We start from the raw sequence: 7,642 nt of genomic DNA on the forward strand, positions 1-7,642 counted from the left end.
TCAAAAAGGCAGGTTTTTGTCTTGGAACGGATTAAATATTTTTACATTATTTGTAATGGGAAAATATGATTCGGAATTCGAACGATTCACTTCTCGAACAGCCTTCTGGAACGGATTGTGTTCGAAAACCGAGGCTCCACTGTAGTAGGTTTTAAATAACGTATATGCATATATATGCTTAAATATCGTTATCCAATATATCGACTGCAGTTTCACATTAGATTGCTGGTTTGAGCTGTACTTTTATTATTATTATTATTATTATTATTATTATTGTTATTATTATTTTAATAAACATTTATCCAGCCATTCAGGAACTGTACACTTCACACTGTTCCAAGAGGGCAATGAACATCATCAAAGACACTACTCATCCTGCACACAGACTGTTCTCCCTTCTACCATCAGGGAAGCGGTACCGCAACCTGCGGTCCCGCACAAGCAGACTGAGTAACAGCTTCTTTCCTCAAGCCATCAGACTCATGAACACACTGAGGAAAACCACTTGAACATTCCAAAGTCACCATGCCACTTGGCACTTTACTCTTGCACCTTATATACAGATCTACACTTTTTCACTTTACTTCTATGACCACTGATTGTACTTCTGCTGCTGTGTATGTATGTGTGTGTGTGTGGGGGGGGGGTTGTGTGTTATGTCTGTATTATGTCAATACTCTTATTACACACTGTGTGTGTGTGTGTGTGTGTGTGCGTGTGTGTGAATGTGAGAGAGAGTATTTTATTGTATAGTATTGCACATGTCTTATCAGCATGTTAGTGTTTGAATGACTGCAATGTGTAAGTGTGCATTGTCTGTGTTTATGTTGTGAATGAATATGTCAGAGAGAATTGTAAATTCAGTATGAGTAAGTTAGCTGTGTGTGTGTGTGTGTGTGTGTGTGTGTGTGTGTGTGTGTGTGTGTTGTGTGTGTTGTGTGTATGTGTGTGTGAGAAAGAAAGAGATTTATGTCAATGTCTTATTTAAATGTTCTTAGTTAAACTGCACATTGGAGACTGGTCAAACGCAATTTCAAACTTCTGTGCTAACCCTGTTACATAGAATTTTTGACAATAAAGTAAACTTGAACTTGAACTTATTCATGGAACGATTCCTTTGAACGAATCTTTTGTGAACCGAATCTAAAGATTCAGTTCACCTAAAATAACTGGAATGCACATCACTACCTCGGAGCGAATCGTCTTCGGTTTTAGAATAACTATACAAATTCAGCGATTTTGGTTCTAAATGATACAAAACTATTGAAATTAAAAGGCAAATGACTTTATAATAAAAACAATTTAATTTGTTTCCCCCTTTTCATGATGGCAGGGGAGGCGTGCCTCCTCTGACCACATGTCCCTGATTGAGAGCCACATAATTGTTTGAGGACTGTCCTGTAAATATTAATTTCAGATCTTTATGACCTTAGAGTATATCACCAGTTCATGGAAAATACACCTTATCAATATTTCTGATGCGATCGATGTGATTAAAAACTCAATAGTGTGCATGTAAAACCTTAAGCCCACCTAAATTTTATTTTGTATATATTCCACCTCATGATCAACATGCAGTAGAGTACCGTCTAAACTTTAGCCAATTTTGTAATGCTCAAAGACAATGGGATTTATCTGGCCACTGGCAATTAATACATTTGTGTCCTTCTTTTTTACATTTGTGATTCAAGCTTGAAATGACCATCGACTCGCTGCTGGTAATTTGCATATTTATTGCTGTTTAGAACAAAGTGGTGGAGCCGATAATGTTTAGGGGTGGGAATAAAAAATGGGGTGAATGATTGATTCATCAATTCCAGTCAGAGGTGGGCAGAAATATAATGAAATGGCATGACAGAAAGAGGACGAAAAACATTTTTGCACGCAGCTAATTAAACTTGAAGACAGTGGAATGTCTACACTAGAGACGACTATTGCTACTTTGACAGTGGGATGTCTACACTATAGATGACAACTACTTCTCTGTCATCTAGCCTTCATTTCCCCAGTTTAAGTTCCTTCTGCATTATTTAACAGTTATGAGCTCTACCCAATTCACATTTTTTGTGAAAAGAGAATCAGCAAATCTGTTTAAATAGATGCTGACAAGGTATGGACCAGCAAAATTTAAAACAGGGGATTAATTTGGGATTAAATCATTAACAATCTCACAATGATTCATTTGCACAGTCAGATAAGAGATGATTTTTATTAGAGTAGTGAATCTGTGGGGGCACCACAACACCAGCCTAGAAATTAAGGCTCATCGTTGTACCAGCGATTGAGTCTGGTGAGTAATCACATCAAGTGCATATCGGAGGCGGGCCAAACCTGAGTAAACAGACAGCGAAATGAGCCAATTAGGAAAGAGTGGATGTGACGTCGGAAAAAAACATCCATTCCCATATCCTATAGAAATCCCCACATCAACTCAATCACTAGATTTGGAACATAAAGGGACAATTTGCAGTTCTAAAAACAACATATTTTTGCTGTGTTAAAACCATGATCTGAGTAGAATAATTTAGTGATCTGTTCTTTTTCGAAGCTCATCTCTCTCTGATCCAATTTATGCTTGTATATACATTTGTTTCTATTTTTTTCTTAAAGTCACAGACAAAACAAAATGCGACAAGTAGAGACTGTAAGGATTTATTTGGGATTAAATTATTGTGGTTGAGTAGGTCTGTCAATTTTATTGTGCATGTGCCTACTCCGGTATGATAGTAGCCCTGTCAATAATATTTATCGATCTATAGCGCTTGTCCACACGGGGTCGCGGGCGTGCTGGAGCCTATCTCAGCCATCATCAGGCAGTAAGCGGGGTACACCCTGAACTGAACTGCTCGTAGTGAATGTTGAAGGTGTAGCAGCTGCCGAACATCATGCATATTGTTCTCTTGAACAATGTTCCTGTCAACTCTCAGCATGAATCGGGTGGAACTGAAGAAGGATTGCCCTAAAAAAATAAAAGGAAACACACAGGATTAAGTTCACAACAAAAATAAGCACCATAAATTAATTCAACATAAATGAAAAAAAAAAAAAACAGTCCAACAAAATTTAACTTACCACAGACAATGACGGTAGTAGTTATGGGGAGCTCGAACACACGGACATCCACATTAGACATTACACACCCTCTTCCCTTTCTTCAAAATACACCATCAGCGATCAAAATAGGCCATCAGCAGCAGAACCATTTCCTTTATATCTTCAGAACAGCTCATAAACTCAGAATAAGCTCATATTGGAACCAAGATGGCGGCGCGCTCAGACGCTGCGGCTCATGGCTCTCCCCTTCAGTGTATGTTTTTGCGTTTTCTATGTGTCTATTTGTGGACTTTTTGTATTTTTGCTTCGGCGGCACATCACTACAGCCGACAGGACCTCGTAGACATTGGCTGTCGACATAAGACCGCAGTCTCGAGGGAATTTCAATACAGCCAAAACATCCCAGACGAACTAGCAAGACCGCTGGACTCTCCGTGGATTGTTGTCGGGACTGGAAAGTGCCGTAGGCGGAGGAGGGAGAGGAAGCAGAAACAAGGCCGCAGGTCCGGCCTCCTACTAAGGCTAAAGAACCAACCGCACACGCCACCCCTCCCGAGCCTGTATCTCACCAACGCCAGATCCCTCACCCACAAGATGGAAGATCTGGAACTACAGCTTACGGGAAATCACTATGTTCGTGACTGCTGCACCCTCATTATCACGGAGACCTGGCTGAATCTGAAGATCCCTGATGCTAGCGTGCAGCTAGCAGGTCGTTTGTTCCACCGCTGGGATCGGACTGTGGACTCCTGCAAAAAAAGAGGTGGGGGGTTCTGTATCTACGTGCATGAGGACTGGTGCAACAACAGCAGCATCATAGCGAGCCACTGCTCCACCGTTATTGAGTACATGTCTGTTAGATGTCGGCCCTTTTTTCTACCGAGAGAGGTAACAGTGGTGATCACCACCGCTGTTTACATCTCGCCGAATGCTAACGCTAGCGCGGCGCTCTCTCTCCTGCTGAACACCATCAATGAACACCCCCGATGGTGTTCACATAATAGCAGGAGACTTTAATAGGAACAATCTAAAGACTGCGCTCCCACAGTTTCACCAGCACGTTAAGTGCCCAACAAAAGGGGAAAGGACTTTGGACCACGTGTACTCCAACATCAAGCATGGGTACAGAGCCATGCCCCTCCCCCACCTCGGGCAGTCAGACCATCTCTCCTTGCAACTCATCCCCACATACACTCCTCTCAGATGCAGATCCAGGCCCACCATAAGGACTGTAACAACTTGGCCTGGAAATGCACTCTGTCAACTCCAGGACTGCCTTCAAAACACGGACTAAGACCAATTTCACCACCAAGACCTGGCCATGTTCACGGAGTCAGTCCTGGACTACATCAAATTCTGCATGGGAACCGTATGTGTGGACAAAACCATTCGGGTCTTCCCCAATCAGAAACCCTGGATGACCAGCCAGGTCCGCTCAGTCCTCAGGGCCCGTGACTCTGCCTTCAGGTCAGGCGACAGAGCCCTTTACAGCTCAACTCGGGCTGACCTGAAGAAAGGAATTAAAAAAGCCAAAGCTGAGTACATGAGGAAGATGGAGTCCCACCTCACCAGCAACAGACCACGAGAGGTGTGGCAGGACATCCAGACCATCACCAACTTCAGGGGCTGTGAGGTGACGTCACACCCAAGTGCGTCGCTGGCAGAGGAGCTCAATTGCTTCTTTGCCTGCTTTGAATCACCACAGCCTCACTCACCTGCTGTAGCCCTCCCCCCCACCCCCATCCACACCAGATCCCAGCACCCCTCCACTCACTGTAAAGGAGCAGGAGGTGAGGCATGTGCTCCAGGCAGTAAACCCCCGGAAGGCTCCTGGTCCATATGGAGTACCTGGCAAAGTGCTCAGAGCCTGCGCACACCAGCTGTCCCCGATTTTCTGTAGGATCTTTAACCTCTCGCTGGCACAAGCAGTCATTCCTACCTGCCTGAAGTCAACCACAATAATCCCCTTACCAAAAAATTCACCCCCAACCAGCCTCAACGACTACCGCCCTGTTGCCCTCACCCCAGTAATAATGAAGTGCTTCGAGAGACTGGTTCTCCAACACATCAAGGACTGCCTCCCCCCCACACTCGACCCCCATTAGTTCGCATACCGGGTGAACAGATCCAAGGAGGACGCCATCACCATAGCTCTGCATGCTGTGTTGAGACACCTGGAACAGCAACAGAGCTATGCGAGAATGCTCTTTGTGGACTACAGCTCGGCTTTCAATACAATCATCCCAAACGTTCTGGTCACGAAGCTGGATACTCTGGGCCTTCCCCCTCTCACTTGCGCCTGGATCAAAGACTTCTTGACCAACAGGCCCCAGATGGTGAGACTTGTCCCCCACCTTTCCTCTACACGCACACTGAGCACTGGTTCACCACAAGGCTGCGTGCTGAGCCCTCTCCTCGACTGTCTTTATACCTATGACTGCAGTCCGGCCCACGGCAACAACATGATTGTAAAATTTGCTGATGACACCACAGTGGTTGGGCTGATCTCGAATGGTGATGAGATAGCCTATAGGGAGGAGGTCCAGAAGCTCACGAACTGGTGCTCTGCAAAAAACCTGGCTCTGAACACCAAGATAACAAAGGAGATCATCGTGGACTTCAGAAGGAAAAAAAGAGATCCCCCCCCATGCATCAACAGCAAGATTGTGGAGAGGGTCCAGGACATCAGATTCCTGGGAGTCCAGCTCTCTGATGACCTCTCCTGGATACGCAACACCTCAGCTGTCATCAAGACAGCTCAGCAGTTTCTACACTTCTTAAGAGTCCTCAGGAAGAGCAGAATGGATCGGAAGCTTCTGCTCACCTTCTACCATTCCTCCATTGAGAGCCTGCTGACGTCCTGCCTCACCACCTGGTACGGGAGCTGCACTGCTGCAGATAGAGGGAGGCTACAGAGGACAGTCAAAGCAGCGCAAATGATCATCGGCTGCACTCTCCCCTCCCTGACGGACATATACAACACCGATGCATTAGCAGAGCTCACAACATCATCAAAGACAACACACATCTCACCTCCCAGCAGTTTGAACTGCTTCCTTCTGGGAGGCGCTACAGAGGCATTCGAACAAGGACTACCAGACTGAAAAACAGTTTCTTCCCAAGAGCCACTCCGCTCTGAACTCTGAGAGAAAACACCAGCTATAATACAACACCGACACTCCTTTAAAAACTGCGTGCAATAACTATTTACTATTTATTATTTACTCTCTGTACAAACCTCATTCATGTTAATACATATACCCACATTGAACATACTGTAAATACGATTTTTTTTAACCTTCATTCTTAGACTAATAGTTATACTGTAAATAAGATCTTTCACTTTTATTCTAAGACTTTCTTTTATACTTTTTTAAATTTTGTATGTTTGCACTAGGAAGGGAGCAGCTATCCGAATTTCGTTGTACAACTAAGTTGTAAAATGACAATAAAGGGCATTCTATTCTATTCTATAACCTCTCAACATTTTCACCCTTGTTGCAACCTGCAGGAACTTCTTGCTTTTGCTCACGCACACTGTGCTCATGTAGTTCAGGAGCGGTTTCTCCGTCAGGTCTAGTTCTGTATAAAAGTTTCTTTAAGTGCTATTTCTGTGAGCTCCTTGAAATGCACACTCATGCCAACTTCACTGACCACAGGCCAGCCTTCTAGGAGGATTTTGATATTTCCCTTTGTTTACTTCTTTACGCTGTTACGTGCCACCTGTCACCAGTCTCTGTCACCCTATCACCATTAATACCATTCACAGCCACGCCCCTTTCATTAAGTCAATTACCCACACCTGTTCCTGTTTATTAACCAGTTCCTATTTAAACACCACACAGCAGTCACTCCCTTATCAATTCGTCCCAGTAAGCTACCCACCCGTTCGTGCGCTTGCTCTGTGCCTTGTTGCCTCCCAGTTGCCAACCTGTTTCTGTGATGTGCGCCTCCCTTTCCGGTCAACATACTTGTATTTTTTTTTTTTTTTAGCCAAGGTAGTGTTTCCTTGCACTGCAAACTTTTTGTTGATTAAAAGATGTCAATGGCAGAAGAGTTCATACATATAGGACTGTCTCAGAAAATGTGAATATTGTGATTAAGTTCTTTATTTCCTGTAATGTAATTAAAAAAACAAAAATGTCATAAATTCTGGATTCATTACAAATCATTTCAAATATTGCAAGTCTTTTATTATTTTAATATTGCTGAGTATGGCTTACAGCTTAAGATAACTCAAAAATCCTATCTCAAAAAATTTGAATATTTCCTCAGACCAAGTAAAAAAACAATATTTAAAACGGCAAAACAAAATCAAACATTTGAAAATGTCCATTGATACATTTAGTACTTGGTTGGGAATCCTTTTGCACGGATCACTGCATCAATGTGGCGTGGCATGGAGGCAATCAGCCTGTGGCATTGCTGAGGTGTTATGGATGCCCAGGATGCTTCAATAGCAGCCTTTAGCTCATTTGCATAGTTGGGTCTGGTGTCTTTCAGCTTCTTCTTCACAATAGCCCACAAATTCTCGATAGTGTTCAGGTCAGGGGAATTGGCAGGCCAATCAAGGACAGTAATGCCATGG

The 7,642-nt window shown here is 43.6% G+C and overlaps 1 long non-coding RNA gene across 1 annotated transcript; it reads right to left on the reverse strand.

Moving 5' to 3' along the window:
• Positions 1-2,857: 2,857 nt before the first annotated feature.
• On the reverse strand, positions 2,858-5,962 carry LOC148394772 (uncharacterized). The gene is made up of 3 exons (XR_015859396.1): positions 5,879-5,962; positions 3,073-3,103; positions 2,858-2,959 (listed from the first exon to the last, which is right to left on the reverse strand). It is a non-coding gene; the product is annotated as an uncharacterized LOC148394772 (long non-coding RNA).
• Positions 5,963-7,642: the final 1,680 nt, after the last annotated feature.

Source organism: Syngnathus floridae, chromosome 7, assembly GCF_059516105.1.
Source record: "Syngnathus floridae isolate MCC-2025c chromosome 7, RoL_Sflo_1.0, whole genome shotgun sequence".
NCBI lineage: Eukaryota > Metazoa > Chordata > Actinopteri > Syngnathiformes > Syngnathidae > Syngnathus > Syngnathus floridae.